Source organism: Podarcis gaigeae, assembly GCF_964106915.1.
Source record: "Podarcis gaigeae genome assembly, chromosome: 1".
In the NCBI taxonomy this organism is placed as follows: Eukaryota; Metazoa; Chordata; class Lepidosauria; order Squamata; family Lacertidae; genus Podarcis; species Podarcis gaigeae.
This window is the reverse complement of record NC_139678.1, coordinates 28568377-28595592: the sequence shown is the minus strand read 5'-3', so window position 1 is coordinate 28595592 and position 27216 is coordinate 28568377. Positions and strand designations below refer to the sequence as shown.

The following is a 27216-nucleotide window of genomic DNA, read 5'->3' as shown; positions in this document are numbered from 1 at the left end:
CAAGTGCTCTAACTGCAAAACAACCTTTACCAGAGGTGTTGTGGGCTTTGAAGATGCTCAAACTCAAGGTAAAGGGGAGAAACCTGCTAAGAGGAAGGCACACTCGGGAAACCCTCACCTTGATCAACTTCTGCCCTGAAACCTATGTTCCTACTGTGGAAGGATGTGTGGATCCAGAATTGGCCTCCACAGTCACTTACGGACTCACTGTTAAGACCATGTTCATGGAAGACAATTTTACTCTATGAGTTATCGCCAAAGAAGAAGAAGACTAGCTTCTGGATTACTGAGCCACACAGAATGCGTGTCGCAAGGGCCATCCTAAAGATATTCTTTGATGGGCTGTCCTTTGAAAGGATGTGGTGCAACGGCCATCCTAAACAGGTTCTTTAAATCAGCATGGGGTGCAAAGTAATTAATGGTAGAATCACATACCACAAGGAGGCTAATATCGCTCATGATTAGGTCTCACTTAGGGCCAGTTCACACATGTGAGCTGTCCAATATTTTATCCACCAATCCCCACCACATTCAGAATCCCATTGAGAAATCTGAACCAGGTAGCACAGCTCACAGAAGCCATTTTCGCTGTTGGAGGCTGGATCAAATGTGGATATTTTGTCTTGCATTCATAACTGGCCCTATCAAAGGTTTCCAACCTGGTACTATGCAAGCAGGCCATGCTTAGTATGAGGATCCTGCTTATAAATATTTTGTCAAGAGTTAATGAATGATTTCATAGCTATTATAAGCATGTTGCAGAGCAGCATGTGTTACAGATGGCTGTAAGATACATCTGGAGAAGGTGTTAGATATTATTATAAACCATGGCTTGAAGCCGCCTCTTGGATTCTATAAACAGTTGATTAACTATTTTTTTTTAAATATCAGTTAATCATGTACTGTTTCTTTACCAGCTATTTTTAAATGAACCTTTTACCTAACATGAGTCTATCAAGCTAATCATGCTTTTCCTGTAACATTATCAGATACTGATTGTTTAATGAGACTAGGTTTTTTGAGAGTGTGTTTGCTGATTTTGAGTGGCATTCAACTAAATAATTGCATTTGTGCGTGGATTACCCCTAGCGCAACGGGATTTTTGCCCATTTTCCCTCTCCCTCTGCACACCTTGCTCCATCCCCAAATCTGCTGCAAAGAGTTTTTTGGGGGGACCAGAACAGATTGGGATGGTGGGGGGCGGGGAGAGGGAGAGACACTGCACTGTGGAAAGAGAATTCCTTGCACTGATGGAACTTTTGGCTTAACTCCTTACTGAATACAACCCATTATCTTGTATACTTTTCCAAATAATTGCCCAAGCTTACTGAGGAATTGTATAATGCCAGATCTTAACTAGACTGGAACTGGTTAGAGCATGGGTAGGCAAACTAAGGCCCGGGGGCCAGATCCGGCCCAATTGCTTTCTAAATCCAACCCGCGGACAGTCCGGGAATCAGCATGTTTTTACATGAGTAGAATATGTCTTTTATTTACAATGCATCTCTGGGTTATTTGTGGGGCCTGCCTGGTGTTTTTACATGAGTAGAATGTGTGCTTTTATTTCAAATGCATTTCTGGGTTATTTGTGGGGCAATTTGTTCATTCCCCCTGCCAAATACTGTCCGGCCCCCCACAAGGTCTGAGGGACAGTGGACTGGCCCCCTGCTGAAAAAGTTTGCTGACCCCTGGGTTAGACTATAGTGAAAGTTTGTCCGTGATTTCCCACCGCCATCTGATCACCAACTGCCCAATTATCCGAGGGGTGCGCATGCACTAATGCATTTATAATGGCATAAACTTTCATGGATTAGAGTCCTATTCACCAGGTGCATGAAGTGTTCCCCGATTGCTGGCATAACACATGGTTGAAGGGAGGATTATAAACAGTGAGGTCATGGAGAAATGAAATGCAAAAAGTGCAGACAGTGGCGGCAACATTATTGGGGGGAGCTGCTGTCTGTGTAGATGCCTGCTCTAACTTCCAGAATAGGGTTGTTCCAAGATGAAGGGTGCATTTTCAGTCCCCCTTTTCCTTAGCTAAACAGTACAGTTATCCATAGCACTTGAGGTCTTTGTCCTATTTTAGTAAAATGCTGCTTCTGGAATGTCACATACTTATGATGGATTGTAGCAAGCCTTTCTTTGTTTGGAGAGAGCTTAGCTAGTAATAATATCAGCCAGGATTGTCAAAAATAGGTACCCAGTGTTAGCCTCCTGAATCTATATTAAGGCATCTAAATAAGCAGCCTGAATTTCAAAAGCAATGAGCCTCCAGCCACTCTGCGCAACTGCTAACAACTTTGGAAAAATCAGGCCATTTATTTATGTCCCTAAATATTGATTTGGGAGAATAACTTTGGAAACTATATTTGGAAATCATGGCCTACATATTTTTTATATATATCAGATCCTTCCTACTGAGAAGCTTCCATGAAACCTCCAAATATAATAAAAAGAGACCGCTTACTTCTGGAATGCAGCACCCGCTGGGTTAGTATATGTTAACAGGTCAATTGCACACAACAGCAATGTAAACCAGGCAATGAAAAGATACTACTTTGTTTTAATCTAGAACTCTGATCTTCAAGGCTTCTAAATTGTGCAAACAGGTCACATCCACACCTGTTTTGTTCCCAGGATTGGGGAAGTTGTGTGCTTTAAATGCAGTACTTTTTTCTGGGGGGACACGGGGCTACGCATACCCCTAAATATTTTGTGAATCTAAGTTTGGCCTCATTGAGGGGCAGTATTTCAATATGAGTAGGAAAATGAGAGTACCCCTAAACATTTATATATATATATATATATATATATATATATATATATATATATATGCAGGTTTTGGTGTCCTCGGGTGTCTTCCCGTGTAAAAGTTGGGGTGTCTAGGCGACGTTTCGACGAGGTCTCACTCGTCATCTTCAGGCTGGTGCTTTCGGCTTCTTGTTACTGGAACAGAGCGGGATCTCAATGTTTGAGTTCCTATAAATACTGTAGAGGGGGTGTGGTGTCTAGCCTCCAATGTTCTGGGCAGAGAGGAAGTTCCCAGGCTAGTGTGCCTTTTCTTCTTTTGTTCCTTAATTACTTGAGAGATACCTTGAGTGATTTCTTGAGTGATATCCTGAGTACCACTTAGGTGGGTCATTAGGTGTGGATTAGTTGCTAAAGTCTTTGTGTCTTGACCTCTTGAACTTTGTGAAGAGTTTTCCTGAGAAGATGGCTGTATTGCACTTAGTTGTGCTTTGGCTTGGCTTCGTGTATAGGGGCGAGCTGTGGTTTTGTGGCTCGCCCCTATACACGAAGACCCAAACCCAGACCCTCTCCACAGATGAATTACTGACACCATCCAGTAGCCAATCCATGGTGGCACCTCCGGATGCTGCACCCCCCTGCAATCCCTACACAGATCTGGCTGACACAAGCCACAAAACCACAGCTCGCCCCTATACACGAAGCCAAGCCAAAGCACAACTAAGTGCAATACAGCCATCTTCTCAGGAAAACTCTTCACAAAGTTCAAGAGGTCAAGACACAAAGACTTTAGCAACTAATCCACACCTAATGACCCACCTAAGTGGTACTCAGGATATCACTCAAGAAATCACTCAAGGTATCTCTCAAGTAATTAAGGAACAAAAGAAGAAAAGGCACACTAGCCTGGGAACTTCCTCTCTGCCCAGAACATTGGAGGCTAGACACCACACCCCCTCTACAGTATTTATAGGAACTCAAACATTGAGATCCCGCTCTGTTCCAGTAACAAGAAGCCGAAAGCACCAGCCTGAAGATGATGAGTGAGACCTCGTCGAAACGTCGCCTAGACACCCCAACTTTTACACGGGAAGACACCCGAGGACACCAAAACCTGCATTCCTGTACCCGTGAAAATCTACGAAAGCATATATATATATATATATATAGAAAAAGCACTGTTTAAATGTACGGTGTGGCTGTGAAAGGAGGCTTCCTGCCACAGAAGTTCCCTTCCTTGCACATGGAAGATGATGCAGCCAGTAACAGGAACATGGTAGACTGGGAGTGGTGGTCTATCCTTGGGAGACATACAACCAAACATACAGAGGGATATTTTAAAAAAAAAAAAAACACCCTTACTCGGAACTACACAGACTACACAGCCAATCAGAGCATGCCCCACTTCAGCAAACATCATGCCACTCTGCTTGATTGCTAAGCGACACCTTAGCCACTTCTGTTCTTGACTAGTTTTCTTTAACACTAAGAGAATTAACCCTTAAGTTGCACACGAAATGATCTCAGCTGTTGCATTTTCAACAATATGCATATAGGGTATGCTTAGTCCTTTTCGGAGGTCTCACATGGGACCAATCGAGCTCAACACTGCCACAAGGTCCTTCCTATGACTACTTCTCTGCTTTTCCATTCTCAGCCCTGTTGCAAAAAACCAAAAAAGAAACAAAAAGAGGTCGGTCCCTTCCCCCCCCCCCCGTGTGCTCTTAGCAATCTTTATAGCTTGGTGAGTCATGTTGTCCTAGGACTTTTAAGTCTTCCATTTAGATCACTGTCAGTCCTGAGGCTGTAGATAGGGAGGAAGCATAGCAGAACCTCAGGGCATAGTGACAGCATTTAGATTGAACTCCACAGGTTTGCCTACTCATAATTTTCATGTTTGTTTGTCTGGGGGCAGGGAAGGATTGTCCCAGATCCCCTACCATCACCAACCTGAGGCTCTGATGGGGCATCCTCTTAAATCAAGCTTGAAAGGAAATTGATTGGAAAGAAAATGCCATTAAGGGAAAAGAATGTATTCCCTTCTCTTTGACAGAAGGCAGAGTTTTGTCTATATTATGAAATAAATATTAGCCGGCTTGGTTGGTTTAAGAACTGGAAGCCAGCCTTTCTCCTATGAAAGTTTTTGATCATTTTTTGAAATAAATTCTTTCCCTACCTGTTTCAGATATTTGCTCTTTGCAGAGATTGGGTGCAGAGGCCTCTCATGCTCCCACATGCATGGAGGCACCTGCGAAGATTCATGCAACCTTAACAGACAAGCAAATTGGACCTCCATAGCTCCTCAAGGGGCCTTCAGGGTTTCCCATCCACATACTTGAATTGGAATTCTATTGAAGCCCGCAAATCAAGGGAGGTTGTGGGATCAAAGTGTATGCTGCCAAATTCAGTTCACAAATATTTCTGGCACCTGGAGCTGAAAATAGACTCTGGCTTGTTTCTTGGGATAATGGAAAATCATGGGTAACTTACAGAGTGGTCACAGTTATTTGTGCAGGAATTTAGAGTTTCTGTGCAATTTACTGCACTGGAACTGTGTGCAGAAATGTTCAGCGTGCAATAATCTTTCAGATACTTTATAATTATTATTTAGTTTAATTTTAAGATTAGAGTTGCAAGGAAATAATTGCTTAGTCAAGGGCACCCAATATGTACACGGCTGAGCAGGTGTTTCTACCCATGTCTCTCAGGTTATAATCCAAAGCTCCTATTTGCCCACATCAGCCTACATGTTTTACAATCAGATGAAGAGATAAAGTGATATCAGGAAGAATCAGAAGGTGAAAAGGCTTGAGCAAGCAGAGCATCAGAGGTTGGGAGAGAAGAGGACATAGTGAAAGTATGTGAGCAGCTGTTAGAGGACCAAGAGTCAAGTACATTTGTAATAGGACTTAGAAACAACACTGTCTAATGCCATGAGTTTGACTGGCAACTCACCTGCTGATCTAAGCTCTTGACATTGAAGTCTTCTGACAATAGGTCCTTGGCTACATTGTCCCTATATGGCTAATTCCAGAGTCATGATGACCCACTGAGAATTACCAAACCTAAAGAATTACAGAAGAGAATATATGGCTGAATGTATCAATCTATTTCTGTCCCAAGTCAGTTTTGCATGTGCCCTTTCCATCCTGTTTCTTGTAGATTTTTCTTTTTTATGCACCAAAAAGTAATAGAAACAGAAGCAAAGATTGCTTCCACAGTTGGCCTGTTGGCAGTATTTCTTTCTCCACCCCTCCTCTTTACATTTCTGGCCTCTCACTTTTCTTCCTAAATGCTGGTGGATTCAGGACACATAAAATAAAGTACGTATTCATACAGCACATAGTCTAACTATGGAACTCACTCTCAAAGGAGGCAGTCTTCTCCACCAACCCAGATGGCTTTAAAAGAGCATTAGATAAATTCAAGGGGGAGAGGGCTATAAATGGCTACTGTCATAGAATCATAGTGTTGGAAGGGAGCCTGAGGTTATCTAGTCCAATCCTCAGCAAAGCATTTAGATACTTGAAGATGGCTGACAAATCCCTTCTCACTCTCCTCTTATTCAGGTTAAACCTGCCCAGCTTCCTCAATGATGTCATGATGTCTGTGTTCTACCTCCATTTTTGGACGCAGCAATGCTCCTGAATAATAATAATAATAATAATAATAATAATAATAATAAATGTATATGTATCCCACCCCAGCCACTGGCTTGATCCAGCAGGCTCTGCTTACAGTATATTCTTCTCTGTCTCCCTGTTTGGGAGGAATATTTGCTTTCAAGAAGCAGCATAAAACACATACACACTCACCCTTCTGAGTGCCGCTACAGGGCAGCTCTGCTATAATTCTCCTTGCCGTTTGCACAGTATCGTTGGTAATTTCTATGCAAATTTGCTCAAGGTAGCAATTTAGCAGCTTTTCTGTTGACAAATGAAGGAACATCTTAATAGCTGTGAGCTGCTGGAGGCTCTTTGGCGGGAGCTGAAGTGGCGTGCTAAAGGTCCTGTAGAAGCACCATTCTCAAAAACTGTGACTAAAGGGGAGCGCCCTGTGTAGCAAAGCCCATCTAACCATTCTGATGTCTCTGGACGGTTTCTCGGCTGCCTGCTTTGATTTTCCATTGAATGCAGCTTGGGGAAACCTGGCGTGGAGCCTGCTATGCCTGTGTGGAATTGTGATGAGTCCCAACCTCTGGGGAAACAGATCCTGGGATTTGGCATTTGCTTTTTGCAATTAATCAAAAAGGTGATGGGGCAGAACCCCTTTCAGAGATAGGCTAAAGAGAGGCAGGTGCCATGACCCGTAACTCCTATTTCAGTATTTCTCATCCTTGACTAAGTGGAAATTATTACTTGGGGTTTGCTCCTGTAAGGTCTCTGATTTACATCTCTCTATATGAATTAGGTCTGAACTGGTGGAGAACCAGATTGGTTTTCAATTCATAGAGCTTTTGAATCTTCCCCGAAATTTATTCATTAATTAAATGCTTTTCTAGGCTGCCTTTTAGTCAGACTAGTCCTCAAGGTGCTCTGCTTGATTCTGGCCCTCTGAAGTCAGCTCATGCCCCAGGGCCTCGTGCACATGTCTCCTGGGGAACTGTGAAAAGAAAGCCACAAGCTCAATTTTTCACTCAGATGGATGCTATTATTGCTTTGTGTTTCTGGGACACCATTAATTCAGGTTTTCCACCCACAAAATTATAAATTAAGTAGGTAAAATTTGGCTGAACATAAAGCGCATAAACTCAAACAGGCAACATAACTGATTAAGTTATATAATTCACTCAAAGAGAAAGATATTGTTTTAAAAAAATAGCACAACACTAAAATTTTAAAGCAAAAGAAAAAGTTATAAAATGAATGTAATGCTACCAATTATGTCAATTCAACTCTTGAATTTAAATCCATGGACATAAATGTCAAAGTTTATACATGTGTAGAAAAAGAGCTAAGCAGAGCAAATATTCCCTAAAAATAGTCAGGCTGGTTATAGAGCAATATGAAGTGAATTATAGTCAGGGACTAAAAGGGAATAATCGCAGCTCAAAGACCAAATAATAGGCATGCATTATGCATAGGTGTGCATCATTTTCCAATTTTGCTACTGCATTTATAGCTTGCTCTGGAGAACTCAACTGCTGGGGCCAATTCAGATGTAAGAGTTCCAGTTTAATCAACCCTTGTTGGTGAAGCTGGGAGCAAGCATTGGCTGCACACATTCCACCCTTGCACTTTTTGCTGGTTTGAAGAAACCCTTGTTTCCCCTTACATCCAAATGGGAAACTCTGGGCTAAGCAAGGCCAAGGGGGAGGACTTGTCATCTGGGCAGCCCAGGACCTCGGTACACACTGTCCAGGCTTATGCCCCAAAGAAGTCACCTAGGTGCTGCTAACACAGCAAAAACAATGGAGGCAGAAGAAGAGTTACCTGTCTCTGCAGCCACAGGAGGCACTGTGATTCTCCAATGGCTTGACTTCCATTAAGTCACAGTCTCAGCTTCAAGCAGACAATGTACCATATTTTTTGCACCATAACACCCACTTTTTTCCTCCTAGAAAGTAAGGGGAAATGTCTGCGTGTTATGGAGCGAATGCCTGCAGGTGGTGGTGGGGGTCTGTTGCAGTCATGAGCAGAGGATCCATGGTTCCCCTGCCTTCCCTCCTCCGTGGTTACAAAGCATGGATCCACATGGATCCTCAGGATTTTTGCATTGGGCTGCTCCAAACTCACTGTCAGATCACATGTCTGTGGCCACAGCATGAACCACAAAAATCATATATCCACTATTTCGTTTAGAATATTTTTTTTCTTGTTTTCCTCCTCTAAAAACTACGTGTGTGTTATGGTCTGGTGCGTGTTATAGAGCGAAAAATACGGTAGCTTCAAGCACAAATCTCCATACGGTCTCCTGTTTCTCCAAGGCGTTTTCCAGAGTTCTGATGGAGATCCACTCACACAAAAGGGATGTGTTGTGTGGCACTCTGCTCATGTTGTTGCTTTGCATGCATCTATCCACCTACATGGGTCACTTCTTGCATGAATCAGATTTGATGCTGGGTTTCTATTAAGCACTTCAAGTAATAATCAGACCCTGCAACATGGGTGTCAGTTGTGCTGGAAGCCTCAGCAATGCCTGTCATAACAGAGGGGTGGAAGGATCAAAAATTAAACACTAGAAGATTGGGGTGAAGCTTGTAAAGAGCTTTAACAGCACATCTGAAGCTTAAATCCACAGCCATCTGCAAAGCAGATTCATTGAAAGTGAACATCCCATGATATGGAAAAGAAGAGCCCCAAGGGCAGGTTTTTGAAACAGGGCACACAGTCCATTCAAAGGAAAATATGACTAAGGGAAGACAGAAATATGCAGCAGAATTGCTTTTGCAGCCTGTCTTATCCGTAATTATTTCTGCCATAATGACTGGTGTGAACTTGATGCTAATGAAAAAACCTCCAGCTCTCCGTTACCTGTATGCATGTCCCACTGTGCTAATGTGTTAAACTTCCTAATTAGTGTGAATGTAGGGAATATCACTTTGCTCTGCTACTAAATTGGTGACTGGAGGCTAGAACAGGGAAATAACAGGTCAGTTTCAAGTCTGCCATTTTTACATGGCATAGAATGATATTCTCTCAACCTAGCAAAATGGCAAACTGGAACCCAAAATTATATTTTCCCTTAAGCAAATGGTATTTCTCTGTGACCATCCCCTTTGGAGTCAGTGTTACTGGCCTGGAGGAGTTGGGTGATGGGCTATAACCTAACCTAAGTTGCACTAAGTTAAATGTGGCTTAGTGCCTCCAGGTAAGTATGCACAGGATTGCAGACTTAGAGTCAAAAGAAACCTTTTGCTACACAATTTCAGACAAAAACCCATACACACAATTTGATATTTGGAAATATTGCTGATTGCCAAAGCAGTTGGCCAATGGAAATAGCTAGAACCATGGGATTGTAGAGTTGGTCACCTGAGGTTCATCTAGACCAACCAAATATGTTAGCCACTTTCAGAGAACTGCTTTGTAAATGTGCTAGCTGTTTTAGGTATAAACATTTTAGACTCCCCCCCCCCACTTCATTCAAATGGATATTGCAAACTTTATCACAGACCTATGGCACATTTAAGTAATGTATGAAGCAATGCATGCCTAAGTTAAAATATAATCCATACTTTTAATCAGTAATCAAAAGATACAGCTTTCTAGGCGTATATGTTCTGTATGGTACATCTTCAGTTTCTAAGATAGTGTGATCTGAACTATGTATATTGATTTTGGAAGAGAGGGTGCTACTTCACCATGCAGACTTGGCAATCATTATGGAATATATATCTTGCCTTCATATAAGATTAAAACTGTACAGTATTTTTGACCAAAGCTCCCACCAGACTCCCTCTATATCTTTTGGAATCACCACTCTGTTGCGGCTTTTTCAAAGGGGTGCTAAGTGTTCTAAGGAAGATGAAATGGAAATGTATTCTTCTAGGGTACAGACAGGGTACAGACATTCCCTTCACCTTGATTCTGACATTCATTTTCTGGCCGTTCTGTTTTTCTGAAACGTTCTCCTTTCTGACATAGATCATAAAATACTTTTGAGTTCCGAATTGGTTTTGTTTCTTTAGCTGCCCTGTATTTTGTGAGTTATGCACAGGAAATCTGAAGGCATTCTGAAAAATAAGGTTTACAATCCTCTAGAATTTATTGCTGAATTTTGAACCATCAACATATTCATCTATTCTTTTAATTTAGAAACTGGCTAGGGACCAAAATGCAATTACATCCTGGTTCAACACCAAAGAACTTCATATAGTAGCTGTCGGGTTTCCAAACCACCTCTGATGTTGCCCTCCAAAGACCTTCACATATAAACCTTTGCTCTGAGCTCTGTCAAAGACAAACCTCCATTTTAGACCTCCATATACTTCCTCACATGCACCTGTCGTGGCAGTGAAGCACAAATTCAGCAAACAGAGAGAGAGGTGATAGCTGGCATTACAGTGTCCAAGCTTTTTGCAAAAGCCAATTACACTTAAATTACAGAAGAGCTGAGAAGGTGCCCCCTTGTTGATTATCCACTCAGAATGTGAACCCAACATGCTCACCTGCAGTCTTAAACCCAGTAAGTTCAATTCCTGCTGAGCCAGTTTTAAATCAAGAAATTGTCTTTGTCTTTAAATGTAGCAACAGTGTGTCGCAGAGGACACATTTACTGGTTAGAAAAGGATGTCCTTGGTGCCATTTTTTTTTAATTCTTCTCTAATTTTTTTAAAGAACATTTTGATATGGAAACATTTTCACCTAATGTCTCAGACTTTGTCCTTAGGCTCTGCCATGCTTCCTATCAGCCTGGGTACAGTCAGAAAAAAAGTAGAGTAATATAAGTAAACTTGGGATACTGGCTTCCAGAGGAATAACTTGGTTATGGTAATTTGACCATTTCTCCTTCTTTACCCACTTCCTGTGTCATTTTTGCTCTGCCTGCCACTGTTTGCTTGCCCTGCTGGGCTTCCCGTGGGAATGTGAGCTGTATTTGGTAGGGAGAAAAGAATTTATTTGTGACTACCAAGGTAATCTTTCAAACATCCCCACAACCTCCAAGAAATCCTGTAATTCTTCCTGATGGAGACTCTGGCCTCGTATATATCATATGCAAAGTAAGTGTCACTGAATATCCGACCTTCATGAATTAAGATTGGGAATCTGTTAAACTGACCATTCGTTCAGTGTATTGCCTAACAATGCACTTGGCACCTAAAAAGAAAGGAAGTTCAGCCTTTCTAAAAATATCTCTCTCCACTCTCCCCTTCTTGCTCTTTATTTTTTTAAAGAGTTTTCCTAAAGTTATCAAAAGACAGGAGAATATAGATTTGCATTGTTTGACTTGTTCCAGGGAAACAGATGTCAAGGTTGCATAATCCTTTAAAGCTTCTTGGAGCAACTGAAGCTGATCTTTCTCAGCAACAGCTTACAAGAAAACAATGCCTCTTTCTCACAGTTGCTTTAACTGAAGGTGACGACAAAGAATCCACTTCCTAGAGGCCTGTGCTGTGGGGTGTTAACATTGTGCTTGATAATAGCATACCATTTGATAACCCACTTTGAATATAATATTATAAGAATCTTATTGGTGCCACCCTCAGGAAGTGCTTGAGGAGAACTGGATTATGTTCACAAGCTGGAAAAATGGTTAGGCATGCCCAAACCACTTTTGAAATAGGATTCTGATTGCCAGCTTGCCCCTTCTCCCACAGAAACAATATCAGTCACTTGCAGGTGCTTATTCAAGTACATATGAGCCAATTTTAAATTACTCATTGCCAGCAAATGCACTAAAAAAAAGTCTGAAGTGTGTGTGGGGGGGGGAGGTGCTCACCAAATTTGCTCAGGCCTATTTCAGATTCACCATCTGGCCATTCTACCTGAGGTTGGGACAAAGCAAAACGGAAGAGAACATCCCAAGTATTCCAAGGACTATGTGAAATTCCTGCCTGAGCCCCTGGAGGATCCGTGCCATTTAGAGTAGGAAACACTGGGCTAGAAGAAGTTGATGATTCCCCCCCCACACACACACACACCATGAATTGATTCCCATGAGGCATTCTGAAGCGACTGGAACGTATATAGAATGTTTGCATATATAAAAACTATTATAGTGCTATATGTGTTTTGTGGGGCAGGCTGTATGCTTTGGATCCAGCATAGATTCAATTGCTGGAATATCCAGGCCAGCCTGGTAAAGACCCGCTAAGTTTGAGTCCTTAAAGTAACAAAGGGAGTGGCTCTGTGCCAGAAAACAAATGGGTGGGCCGGCGGGCTCCCTCCCTCAACTGCCTGTTAGTTAGAAAGAGAGTTGAGTTGTGTGAGCTAGAGTCTGGATGAAAAATGGGATGATATCAGGGTTCCACAAAGCCAGTCAAATGTGGCTGTGCAATGTTCTCAACAAAGGCCTCCCATTACCCTCACTCTGAATGGGAAGAGGGAAAAGGGGTGCATCCACATTGCTGAGGCAGCTGACCAACGCATCCTGTCTTGCTGTGCCATGCTGCCATTTTTTTCGCTATAATCAGTTCTCTAGCTCATGACTAACTGGGGCAGATCGCGGGTGGAGATGTTCACTCAGAGGAGCATCTGAGTATACTGACCATCGAGAGTAATGTGGTGTGAGGGGATATTTGACCTTGTGTGTGTGTACATTTGAAAGTGTATGCGCACCTGAGTGCACACCCCACAGAAGGTAATGCAGAGTACAGATTGGCAGCATCTGCATTCAGGCGCAACCCTCTGGAAATTGTTTCAGTTGACTGCGCCTCCCAGTGCAAATCTCTATCTCCCTGCTGCCCCAATTCGTTCATAAAATAATAGAATTGTAGAGTTGGAAAGGATCTCAAGAGTCATCAGGCCCAACCCCCTGCAATGCAGGATTTTCACCATCCATGACAGACGGCCATCCAACCTCTGCTTAAAAACCTCCAAGGAAGGAGAATCTACAACCTCCCAAGGGAGACCATCCCAATGTGAAACAGCTCTTACTACCATTTTTCCGAATGTTTATTCAGAATCTCCTTTCTTGTAACTTGAAGCGGTTGGCTTCCAGACCAGGAGAAAGGAAGCCTTTTCCCTCTTCCACATGACAGCCCTTGAGATATTTGCAATGGCTATCATCTCTCCTCTCAGTCAACATGCTGGTGGATGGGGTGTGGGCTTTTGTAATGGGAATAGGATACTAGATACCTACCCCCTTGCAAACCTTTTTATACCCTTTTGCAAAAGGTGTTGTGCTTCACGAGGACTGTGTGTGTGTGAAAAAGTATACAACCAGCAATTTGCTTCTAGAAAAATAGGTGACAGTACTCGCCATGAAGTTGTTACAGTAAGAGCCACATTTTTAACAACAACAAAAGAGATGCCAGTACTGTGTACCCTTGAGTACCCCCTGGAAAAACAAACAGACCACCATCAGTGGCAGAGGAAGCCCATATGGGCAGGGCGCACTGCGTGCTGCAGGCCCTGCGTTGAATGCCTCCCGGCATTTTGTCAACCCCCCTCAGTGGTGACACCCGGGGCGGCCTGCACCTGCCTTCCTCCACCCCTCCACACCTCATGTTACATACGCTTCAGGTTACATATGCTTCAGGTTACAGACTCCGCTAACCCAGAAATATTACCTCGGGTTAAGAAATTTGCTTCAGGATGAGAACAGAAATTGGGCTCCGGCGGCGTGGCAGCAGCAGCAGGCCTCATTAGCTAAAGTGGTCTTCAGGTTAAGAACAGTTTCAGGTTAAGTACGGACCTCCGGAACGAATTAAGTACTTAACCCGAGGTACCACTGTATGTGACAAATTTCCCCTCTTGCCTCTGCACTATTCCCAAGTGCTTGGGAAAGTGTTTGGATGGCCCTGTATGAAGCCCAAGTAAAGATGAGAGAATATTTGCTCGTTGCATGTATTCAAGTTAAGTGGGAGCGATAACTTCATTTGTTCTATTTTATAATGTGACTCACGACAAAATTACCCCAGCTCTTAGGTACCTGGAGCAGAATGGGAATCATACCCACGTGGTTCCTGCAATTTAGTGCTTTTAACTTGAGAAAAATAAGAGCTCAAATTGATATTCAGATCATCCCCATGTTTCAGGCAGGAGCTGATGCATCCTGCCGGATGGTAAACACTTTTTAGAAAAATGCGGTGGCTGTGCTGCTCCCATCCCATCTCCATTTGCCACAACACACCCATCACCCACGCTGTTAAAAAGGGATTTGTCAGTGGCGGAGAGATATACAGAGTCTCTTTGATGCCCGACATTCTTCTGCTCCCCTCCTATTCACAAAGCTTATTTTCTTCCTCTAATGTTAATGTCACTACTTCCTCACAGAATGAAGAAGGACCAGCTTTTGCTAATGTAAGTTGCATAACACACAACTAAGGAGTTTTGTTTCATCCAGAAGAAAACATTCCATTTTAAAAAACTAGGACTGGGTTGAAACTTGCTCTCAGAGTTTTCTGATACAATTCTCCACTATTATTGTCCATTATTTATTGAATTTATATACCGCCGTATACCTGTAGATCTTAGGGCACTTTACTAGAAAAAATACATGTTTTTTTTGAAAAAATAAAAAATAAAACATGCATTTTTCACTGAATAAAGTGTGTTTTAAGATAAAATGCATACAAAACAACATATTTTGTGGAGGGAATTATGTTGAAAAAGAATACAATTTTTTCACGTGCACAAAAATGCGTATTTTACAAGGGAAAATGTGCACAAAATGCATATTTTGAGGGACATACATTAACACATACAAAAATGCATACTTTTGGAGACAAGTGTGTACAAAATGTAAGTTTCAGGGAAGCTAATAGGCGGACCTGTGACTGAGTGCATGCAAAACTAGAATGGAACAGAAAGAGGCCATTTTGTCCATTACTATGCTCTTCTCTTGCTAGTGTTGCTCTAGATCACGTGACCCAGAGCTTCTAATCATATAGAACCTTGTGGGAAGAACAAATAGCTACATCAGTTCCCACCCTGTCAAAGTATGTCAGAAGAGACCCCGTGTCCCTTTGGAAACTCCTTGTCTCTCTACCATATTCTTTCTCTTATTTTGCATTGGGAAACAGTTATATTTCCAAGTATTCTTTCTGCGCTTCTCAAGGGGCTAAAAATCTGCCTATTGTGCAGCCAGCTTCAGAAGGCAGAATGGCACTGTCATTCTTTCTACTGTTTCCCCTTTGGCTGAGGTGATGTTACTTTATTTGCTTCTCCCTAAATCAGAGAAATGAAATAATTAAGGATGATACCTTAGTGGCAATGGAAAGTTCCATGAAACAATAGGATCCCCATGCCCGTTCTTGGTCTCCACTCCTTTTTGTTGTGTTGATCTGTGAAGTTTATGCTCTTTCTGAAAAATCATGGCTATGGGATCCTTTGGGGTGTGTGTGTGTGTGTGTGTGTGTGTGAAAAAGAAGAGGAGAGTTCGAGATTGGTGCAGTACATTCTCAAAGCGGCCTACAATATCAATAACTTATTGTGCCTCATTCTTTAGACTGCAGTGTCTTCACTACCACACTTGCCCAATTTCACTGCTTTAAGATATGCCAATTTAAGGATGCTCAAAAAACAAGCACCCCGTTCAATGCAGATTTGGTATAAGCAGGGGCCTGCTCACCTCAGAGCTGTGGGTGTGAGCCACTGCTGCCTCCCCTTCCTGGAGGATCCAGTTACTTTGCCTGGGGAGAGGGAGGAAGCAAGCAGTGGTCACCACCACTTCTCCAGAGGCCACAGCACAGTATGGGCCAGGGATGGGGTTGAGACTATTGCATCATTTTTGGTAGGGAGAAGGTCCTTGGCAGATCCATCAGGGCCTCAAACTTTTCTATACCCCCTTTCTAATATAAGTTTGTTGAGTAGGAGCAGAGCAGTAGAAGGTGCTGGGCACACCTGGAAGCCTTTGGCAAATGCCTCAACTTGCAGTGTTATGAGTGTACACATAAAAGTGTGTGACCCTAACTCCCCTGACTTCCTTGCGAATATTTCACAGAAGCACAGGGCAAAGTTTTGCTTCTTTTTCATCCGCAGCATGGGATGAGTAAGGTCTGCTCAACCAAAGAACTTTGTCTGAGGAGGGAGAGGCTTCTTCTTCCCTCTCCATCCCTATCTTTCTTCCCTAACCCCCTTTCTCGCCTATTATTTAATCTTCTAAACAAACATCCCCTGATGTGTGGTGTGTAAATATTGTCACTGAATTACTGCCTGTTTGTTTAGCTCATTACAGAAAGCCATGATAAGCTTTTTAATTACAAAATTAGCTTCACCAAATCAATTTCTTTCATTTAATGAACTGAGGAAAACTGCAAAAGGGAGAACTACAGTTTCCCACCCCCCACCCCTCTGTAGCATAAATCCCAAACCACCCCTGCTGAAATATCAGGCCAATGCAGCCCAGAAATATATGTTAACATGAACAAATGGGCTTCTCTTATTCTTGCTGGGTAGTTTTTTTGGTAGGTTTTAATCAACCCCAGTATGTGCTTTAGTAATAATGTGTGCTTGTGTATGCATTCATGTACACACTTGTATATTTTTTAGTTAGGACCATTGGGTACAGAACCTGCTTACAGCTGTTTCTGTCAGCCTTGAGGAGTGTGTAGGTGCAGGTTTCCTGTGGAATTCATGTATTTTTGCTTGCGTATTGACATCACACATCACATCGGTCTGCCCCACTAACAAAAGTCCTGCCTCCTGCAACAAAAATCCTGGCTATGCCCATGGAAGGAAGGGACAAAACAGGGCCCTGAATTGCATAGGACCTGTGTGCGCTAATTTATATGTCTAGATGCAATTATAGACAGAAAGATGTTAATTTAGATATAAATACATCAGGCCTTATCTGACTTGTATGTTCTGTCAGTGCAAAGATTTGCACAATGGAACTCCCCCCCCTCGTCCCACCACAGTCCCCCTAAACCTATTCTGTTTCCCACCCCCAATCCTCAGGAGCAGATTTTGGGGTGTGTGGAGTGCCCATGGCGAGGGAGAGGGGAGGAAGTTCCACTGCACAAGCCCAAATCCTTGCGGTGACTGAATGAGATACCGTAGTTGGTTTCCGCCTAATGTATGTCACCATAGTGGGGATGTCTGTGACCAATGACCCTTGTTCCTCTTCAGACTGCTGTGCAGGTGCTAATGTTGGGTGAAAAACTTCAAGGCCTCTGTTCTCCCTTCTTATTCCTCTGGCTACACCCACCTCTAACATGTGGCCCTCACAAGCTTGACCATAAGGGGATGGGGTCCTCAAAGTAAAAAGGGTTCCACATCTCTGCCTTACAACAAGGCTATGCATAACTTTAATTCCTTCTGCATGCTCAGTTGCATGGACTGGTCAAAGAATTTCCTGCTTCCTAGAAGGGGCCATTTTTTTCTCCCACCATCTTTCCTCTCTTCACGCTCATCTGCCTGTGCTTGCTTATGTAACCCTGCGTCATCTTTCCCTCCTATTATCCTGACTGCTGATCCATGCCTGATGGCTGTGTCAGCCCTCCGTTGCCACGAGCACTTTGATTGCTGCACTCTGCACTCTTTAACATGACAATTAAAAATGATTTACAAATGGATGTTTCAGTTCCAAATGGAGAACTAGAGAGGGAGTGTGCATTACTTTTGTAGCATCAGAGAGGCTAGGCTTCCACAGTTGCAGCTGCATTGGCCATGTCCTTCCCAAATTCAATTTGCAGCTTTCTTCTGCCCCCCACTCCCAATTTTTTAAATATAAGATCAATCCTGTTCCAAAAAAGGCTGTTCGGAAAATTTACCTCAGTGGGTTCAGAGGTGGTTTAAGATTGTTATGGGAAGCAGGCCAAACAATTGCAGTCACAGTTAAGGGTGGGGGAGAGATTTGATTCAGTTCACATTTACAGGTGATCCTACCTAATTTGGACTTTCCAAAACAATATGAAACACAGACATCCTTTGAAAGTTGCAATGAAGTTCTCCAGTGTATAGGCTAGGGTAAACTATGGATAAAAACATGTATTAATGAAAATCACACAAAAAGTGCATTATATTAGGGGAAAATGCTGTGCGAAAATTGGTTTATCACACAGTAGAGATCATCAAACTCTTTTGCTGATGTTCCATTTCAAATAAATTAGTTATATTGAATCCCCAGGTAAATTACGTATTTGAGACTTCCCATATCGCTGGGAAATTGATCAAGTATTGTTTTCTGTGTAAACTGACATTCTCCTTCAACTCGGGCTCTTTGCTGCAATATAAACCCTGCTGGTTGCCAGTATGAGACGAACGGAGTTGGAGATTCACATTGAACTTCCAGTCTTTCCAATACAAAATTCATTTATTTGCCTACTGTAAAAACAGGCACACAAACTTTATGCCAAGAAGCAGATGTGTGCAGAGCACCAGAGCATGTCTACCTAGCAGCTTCCCAAGCTCTTGGTTCAACGCTTTATCCCACAATAAGGAGAGCATAAAGTGTTCAAGGAGCAGGAAGGTATCCTGGGGACATGCCTTTGCTGATAAACAAAGCCAGCCATGCAGGTTGCCTGCGTGCAATGGTTCTACAGTGGCCATATGTTAGCCATATGGCAGGATGTGGGTCTGCATGGACTCACAGTCTGAGTACATATAGATGGTGAAGATCAGATGGATTGCATGAGTGCATCCTATCCGCTAAATAATAAACACTGCATGGATATAGGCTTCCAGGTTGTAAACTTGGGCAGGGGCAGGGGGCACAGCACCATAGCTTCATGCCCAAAGCAAGGCTGTTGCCTACTCAACAGTGTGTGCAAACACACACAGCCATCCACATATTTCTGGCTGCATCTTGTGCTTTTAAGAACTGGCACGAGTCAGCTATAAATACAATAGGACATTAGAGGAGGGCTCTCATGCAATACCACAGTTCAGGTGGATTTCTCTGGTCATGGAAGCTGAATGACAAATGAGTTCCCTTGTCTAAACTCTTAGCGTTTCAGCAAACAGATCATTCATTGGAGCTCTTTAATTGAATATAGGTATAAGCCATGGGAGGGGGGTGGATAAGATTTGTGTTGGGTTTTGTTTTGTTTTTTAATAAGTTTTGCTGTTCCATTACCCGTGAGTACCAGGTCAAAGGTGGGATGCTTAGTGCCACATTTATACAGTGCTGTTTGAGATCCAACCCAGGTTGTCATAATCTGATGTACTTCATCCCCTGCTGTGACTGAGAATGACTCCTTTAGGTCAAGGAGTGCAACTTAATTGCTAGGCTTGTCAAGGAAAGAGCAGAGCACATCCTTTAAGGGTTTACACCAGGTTGTTGCTTTCTGGCAATTAATTGCTCTGATCAGAGTTCATGTGATTATTGCCCATAGTTGTCAGGGCTTGTGCTAAAAGATTGTATTGATAGTTTCTCTAATATGGTGGTTGGTTCAGGGAGGCCTTACACAAATGTGAACACATGTCTGACAGTGTGTGTGTTTGTGTGTTTGTGTGTACACACACACTATATACAGTTTTATAAGGAAGTATTTTAATTCCCCATAGCCTAAAATCCAACAAGTCCTAAGGCTAAGTGTGTTTTAAGACCTGAATCTATGAAGATAGAAAGAAGTACTGAAGCGGAAGATGTTTCCATGTTAATTTAATTCTACCTACTTCACTTCCTGAAACAATATGTGAACCTGAACATATATGTCCTTAAATATATTGCACCTTTCTAAATTTTGTGATGCAGTTCTCTGGACAAGTAATGTGTGCAAAAATGGTGCACAAAACCTGCTCATTATTGCTCAATCTGAGCAAATGTCAATTCAGGATTTTTGTGGATTTCTGTTTGCTCCAGTTCAGCTTCATAGAGCAGGTTTTCATGGGGAAAGCTCCAGAGCAAAAAAAAAAAAGTGGGGCAGCTGCTTGTACACAGAGCTTTAAAGTGTGGACCATGCCATGCCTGGAAAGAGCAAGGGAAAGGTGTGGATAAGCCCTCAAACTCATGAGGAGAACTGAACAAGACTGGAAAAATGAGAAACCGAGTGATGAACGCATTTGTCCATCCTTAATCAGAAGTAAGCACCACTGAGTTCAGGGGAGCTTACTCTCAGGTAACTATGCATAGGCTTGCAGTCATATTACCCTAGTCAACTATACATAGGAATCCCTTATAAGGAGTGTATTTGTGGGGTATGTACGTGTGTTTCAACAATGCTGTCTTCCATTTCGATTCTTCCTGGGGCTGTGCCTATGAAGCTGTCAAGCATCAGCTCCTGCACTTAACAGTTTACCACCAAGCCACTGTTTTGGACCCCATCTGTACAATAAGGGGGTCTCTTACCTGCTAGGGTGACCTAAGATGTGTTGGTACCTGAGGTGAAACATCCCACTGCTGTTCCCGCAATAGTGGTGTAAATTCTGTAAGAAGTCTTCAACGCTGGACAGGGTGTGTGTGAGATCCTTCCTGGTTTCCCCTCCCACCTGACAGCAGGATTTGCATTGGCTCCTCCCTTCAGGGGAAGTTGGTGCAAAGCTGTGCCCCTGGTGACAAAGCTGGGTAGCAGAACATCTCCCCTGTCACCAGCTCTGCAGGAGGAGAGATGTTCTGTAGAGCTTTGCTACCTGTCCCTTCCTGCCCCTGGAGGCCAGGGAGACTGGTGGCAGAGCTGGGTGATGGAACGAGGGATTCTGCCTGAGGAAGCCACCCCACCCAGCTTCATGGTTGGGCCCGCTCTGCCATCCTGCCTCAGGATCAGGCTAACCTTAGGTTCCCTGTGTTTGCATCTTTCAGTATTTTGTTTGTGCTTTATAACTGTTCCTCATTTCTTCCCCAAACATTACCACCCATCGTTTAAACTTTATATCTGAAACACTCTTTGCTTCCTTTTTCAAAACCAAAAAGCATATCTGGTTCTGCCATGGCTTTATTACATTTCACAGCACTTTGCATTGTACAGAGAAAAACAGACCGTAACAAATACAATATAGAGGGAGGGCCTTTGCACAGTTTGGGGGTTGGCTTTGGATGGCTGGTTATTCTGTTCAGGGCCTATTATTACACTGATGCAGTTGAAATAGAAAAGCAATGAACCCAAATGCCCAAGAGATTTTCCTTCCATGTTTGTTGATGTGTCTTACAATCTTCCGGACAAGTGTTAAGTTGCCTAGATCCCACCACAAGATTCTCTGATCAGAGCAATTAAGTCAATGGATGTCTCTTTTCTTGCTTTTCCCCGCTTAGCAACACACACAAACATCTCCCAAGAACAGTCTGTTATGCTGGAGCTTTTGCAGGAGTTGCAAATAAAAACTTGTCAGACATTGAAATGCAGGTAAATGCTTCTGAAATTACATTTAATTACAGTGGTGTTCATGTGTATGTGTGTCTACATTGTACACCAGTCCCTTCCTGCCTCCCGCCTCTCCTTCTTCAGCTGTGCTTGAAAACTTCAGAAGGCAAAATTACAATGTTCTACAAAGATTCAGACAGAATCTTTTTCCTATTTCTTAACCTAAGGCGGGTTTGGAGGAGAGCTGAATTAGATGACTCTCTCGGTCGTGGGCTCCTTGAGTAATTTCAGAGCAATGACAGAGTCATGCTAGGTGGCAAAAAGGGGGGGACCTATGAAGAGCCATATTCTTGCTTCCAAGAACTCTTTCTTATATATTGCAATGTCTAACTGTTCCTGAACTCCCACAAGCAGTCAGAGGAGAATCAGGCAGTTTTCCTTTTTCCAAGGTCCTACACAGGCACCCTTAGGGCCACTTCCCAAATTGGTAATCTCATGAAACATAAAGAACCAAGTGTTCCTTGCACATCATGAGAATCCTGGACACCTGGTGAAAAAATTGGGACAGGAACTAATCAAAGAGGAAGTCATTCTGATGGCTATGCCTGTGGCTACTAAGGATTGACCACGTCCTTAAAAACTTCCAGTGGAGGAATTTTCACATTCCTTTTAAACGATTTCAGACAGCTTATTCCATTCTATCCCAGGGGCTTTGTTAGGTTGGAGCCCAAGTGGACTGAGCCCCAAGTCTTTTGCAACTGGGCACTATATCCTTTGCCCCTTCTGTCTCCCCCTTTTTTCTTTGCTTACAGGGCTGGCTAGCATGACATGGAAAGCAGAGTGCTGCTGAGGTCTCAGCCACACATCACTTTTGCTCCGAGAGGTCCATTTGTGCCTATAATTGGTGTCCCCTATGAGGAAAGCTTACAACATTTGGAGCTTTTTGGTTGAGAGAAAAGGCGAGAAAGAGGTGACATAACAGAGGTGTATACAAATTATTGCATAGCAAGGAGAAAGTAGATAGAGAAATGTTTTTCTACTTATCTCATAAAGCTGTATGTTGGAAGATTCAAGCTGATAGTTAAATGTTGCATATGCTAATTTATACATAGATAGCAGATAGATAGCAATTCACTCCCATAAAAGGCAGTGATGGTGACCAACTTGGATGGCTTTACCAGAGGATTAGACAAATTCATTGAGGTGCTTGTCAGTGGCTACTAACCCTGATGGCTATGTTCTAGCTCCACTGTCAGATGCAGTATGCTTCTGGGTACCAGTTTCTGGAAACTGAATGATGCTGTTGCAATCAGTTCCTGCTTGCAGACTTCCCACAGGCATCTGGTTGACCAATGGGAGAAGAGGATACTGGACTAGATGAACCACTGGTTTGATCTAGCAGGCTCTTCTTATAAATTAGCACATGCAACATTTATCCAAATTTGTGCCAGGAGCCTGTGTCCTGGGTCTTTTCAATACTGAGGAAGGTCCACTGGTCTTTCTGCACTGTGGCTGTGGGCCAGGCCATAGCTTATGTACTTCAATGGAGGACGTTCCCCAAACTATATCTGTGTGGCAGTGTTCCATGCAGGGAAATGTACTGCTTCAAATTTTTACACACAAAACACCACTGAGCTATATGAGAGGGCACTGGGGAAGATGTTTCTCTCCCACACAGCTCCCAAGAAGCTTAGTGTTGTGAAAGAAGCAGGGGCGGGGACAGGTCTTCTGTTGGACTTACCACATGAAAATGTCCAACCGTGTTGAATGTACCCAAGCCAATTGCCAGCTGGAATGTAAATATAGAGTGGAGTGAGCAGCCCCACAGAAGCATTTTCACGCCACATTGACCTCTTTATGCGGGACACAACTGGTACTCCAGCCAAGCGCCTCTGCAGTGCAGTCGCGATAGCCAACACTTGAGCAGGGCATCCAGCCAGTCCAGAAAAGGCAATCGGCAGTTCTCTTCTTTAATTAGTTTGTCCCACATAACCCTTCTTCTGTCACACTACCCCAGAGCCTGCACTTAAGTCTTCCTGAATATGCATGAGCCTTTAAATGAATCCAAGGTGTGAATCACACTTAAGCAGCCTCTACCCACTCACTCCCCAACACCAGGTTTCTCGTAAGTGTGAAGTGAGAGCGTTTCTTTAAAATTAGAAAGCATGTCACTGGGAACGTTTACCAGCCCTCAGAGGAAATAAATAAGCTCTCAAGATGTGGGGATCTGCTTAGCTAATGCTGTTATTTATTTATTTCCTCTTGCTGCTTAAAGGCACTGCAGTATTCATTCCACCGATGAGCCAGAACGATAGCTTCTACCATCTCTCTACCCCTTCCTTCCCCAATGCAATCACCACTATCAGCATCAGAATAACCTAACAGGTCCTTCCTAATCTCTTCAGCCCCCTCCTCTCTCCACACCCTAATCTACAGGCTCCCTGTGGGAGGGTTATTTTTGCATTTCACAGACATACAAATATGTCGAATGGTGGGAATTTCCCCCCTTCCTGTCCAGAAAAAAAGAAGGTTTGGGGAGATTTAACTCCCCCTTTATTTTTTTGCTAATGTGCATCTGGTTTGCTAATATCCGCACTAAAAAGCTGAATGTTGAACGCTAAAGAGGGGTAACGAAAATATAATAATTAAGCTGTCCTGAATGTACAGTGCCAAATTTCACAGGGGAAAAATGCTTGCTGTTTGTGAGCTTTTGTAGCTTTGTGCCCTGTAGGATTATGCTTTGGATGACTTCCAGGACACAGCAGTGCCACAGGAGAAATGTCAGTTAGAGCAGCCTTTGTCAACTCGATGCCCTCCAGAGGCTTCTTCACCAGGTTAGCAAAGGCTGCATTAGAGCATCTTTCGAAGAAACAAAAGAAGCCAGCAAGCCGCCTGCACTGATATCCCTGCACTGTGCTCTCAACAGAACTTGGACATGAGTTCTTGTCAGTGCCCATATGGGCATCATCCTAGAAAATGCCAGGAAAGTGATCAAAATTATTGAACAGATGCTACTTTCCTTAACAGCTGGTACTGATCCTTTGCCCTAATGTGGGTAGAGAACTGTTGACTGTATGTATGAATCCAGTGGCAGAGTGGTAAATTTCAAAGTGCAGGAGCTCCTCATGGTAACCCCCATAGCCATGCCCTCAAAGGGAATCCAAAAATGCAGACACACATATAGCAGCAGCAGTCAATAGCATAACATCAAGTGTATTAGAAATAACATGACTGCAGTTCTGTATATTTTGCTGGGAGTAAGCTCAGGGGTGCTTATTTGCGCCTGCAAACATTCAGCATGTAAAACACACTGAGCTTTAATAAAAGATGTTCAGCCTGCTGAAATGCAGCATTTGGCTTTTCAATTAGAAATGCAATCAATCTTCTGAATAATCATTGTCATGTAAACTGCTAATGTAAACTAGGAATGGAAGAAAAGAAATATCCATCCTCAACTTGGTCATTACTCTCATTCACTTACTTCCCCTATGCTAATCTGTCACAAATGAACTTGAGAGGCTCATTATCACTCAGACCTTCCAAGTGTCCCTATTTTCCAGGGCCCTACCTGATTTAGAGAAGCTGTCCCAGTTTCGGATTTGATCCCAGAATGCCTCACTTTTCCTTAGGATGTCCCTATTTTTATTGGAGAAATTTTGGAAGGTATGGAGTTATCTGACCCCCCAAGCCGCCTGAAGGCAATCCTGTTTAGGAAAAACAAAAAAAAATCCTTCCAGTAGCACCTTAAAGACCAACTAAGTCAGTTCTTGGTATGAGCTTTCGTGTGCATGCACACTTCTTCAGATACCTATCTGAAGAAGTGTGCATGCACATGAAAGCTCATACCAAGAACTGCCTTAGTTGGTCTTTAAGGTGCTACTGGGAGGAATTTTTTTTGTTTTGACTATGGCAGACCAACACGGCTACCTATCTGTAACTGTTTAGGAAAGGTTTTTTTAAAGTTTAATGTTTTATTATTTTATATATATATGTTGGAAACTGCTCAGAGTGGCTGGGGCAACCCATAAAGATGTGTGGGGTTTAAATAGTAAAATTATCCTATTATTTCCTATTTTCATTGGAGAAATGTTGGAGGGTATGTATCACTTGCCAGAGCAAGGAAGGTCTGTCAGCTACCCTGGAACTTTGGCAGATGACATCTTCACTCCTGCTCTGAAATAAAAGTCTACCTGTACTACACCACTGGATCAAGCACAAAGCTCACTGCTTGTGCATTGAAAAATATATTAGGCCACTTTCTGCAACAGCCAAAATAGTAAAACAACCTAAATTTGGGCCTGATTCCAGTTTGAACACTTCTGTCCTGCTGACTTGAAACATCTTCCCTCCCACAGATTCCCATATGTTCTAAAGAAACTTGTATAGGTGATGGGGGAATCAGCTGAGCTGTTTTTGAACAACAAAAGACACATCATGTTCTTTCTGTTCAGTAGAGCTGACACCTCTGGCGTGAAAGATGGAATGACAATGCTTCTCTTGCTTATGGGAGAATGCAGTATCAAATTGAAACAGCAAGGAGGGATTCAGGTAAATAGGAAGCAAATTATCAAATTGGAAGTTTGCCAAGACACTGGAGTTACCAAACAGAGAGATGAAAATATAAATCAATATACTTATTTATGTTATATCCCACCTAGAATAATAGAATTGTAGAATTGGGAGGGATCTCGAGGGACATCTGGTTGAACGCCCTGCAATTCAGGAATCTCACCTAGAGCATACATGACAAATGACCATACAACCTCTGCTACAAAACCTCCAAGGAAGAACAGTCCACCACCTCTTGGTTAAGTGTGTTCCACTATCAAACAGCTGTTACTGTAAGAAATGTCTTCCTGATGTTTAGTCTGAATCTCCTTTCTTGTAACTTGAATCTATTGCTTTGGGTCCTAACCCTCAGAGCAGGAGAAACAAGTTCCTCCAAGGACCTGAAGGTGGCATACATGTTCTCCCCATTCCAATTTTATCCCCACAACAACCACGCAAGGTGGGTTAGGATAAAAATAATAATGACTAGACCATGATCAAGGGGTGAGCTTCATGCCCACGTGGGGATTAGAACCTGGGACTCCCTTGCCTCAATCCAATACTCTAACCAATACAAAGTGGGCTGTTACCAAAAATATAAAGTATGGTTTACCTTAGGAATGGGGCTGAAAGACCCAGTCTGTGCTTCAGTTCATATTTATTTAATGGTTCTAGGTCCACCAAACTTTTACCTATTCAGACTTGGCATATCTGACCTCTTGTCATACATATGTTGCGCCATCATCAGTTAGATGCCACATCGTCTCAGTGGTTCCCATAGCTGCCTTCATTTGTCCTTTATTCATTAGTATTTGACCCCCAGACCCTGGAAAGGACCTCCTCCATCATGATAATACAGAACAGTTCTACCACTTCTCCATTCTGACACTAATAGACGGTGACAAGAACGGAGTGGCAATTTTCAAGCTGCTCTTTAAGCCATTATGCAAGGTTGATCAAACAACTTCTTCGTAATGGCTCACTTGGAGTCCTGTTTCCAAACAGCTTGAGCTGTAACTTTGACTTAAAATCACTTTCCCCTCCATTGTGAACGAGTTGCCAAATTAATGATAAGCTGGTTGGGTGGCCATTGAGAAGAGTATATGGACCTCATGCAAGGGTAACTTGAG

General features: G+C 42.8%; 1 protein-coding gene and 1 long non-coding RNA gene across 28 annotated transcripts in view; both read left to right on the top strand.

Annotated features, from left to right (window-relative positions):
- Positions 1-5860, top strand: part of LOC310844784 — a 90269-nt gene extending 84409 nt beyond the window's left edge. The window contains exon 2 of the long non-coding RNA XR_014564320.1: positions 5460-5860. This is a non-coding gene — a long non-coding RNA (uncharacterized lncRNA). The remainder of the gene's footprint in view (positions 1-5459) is intronic.
- The window catches only part of NRXN3 (neurexin 3), a 1202656-nt gene that overhangs the window by 661663 nt on the left and 513777 nt on the right, over positions 1-27216 (top strand). The gene's annotated exons all lie outside the window — the stretch shown is intronic.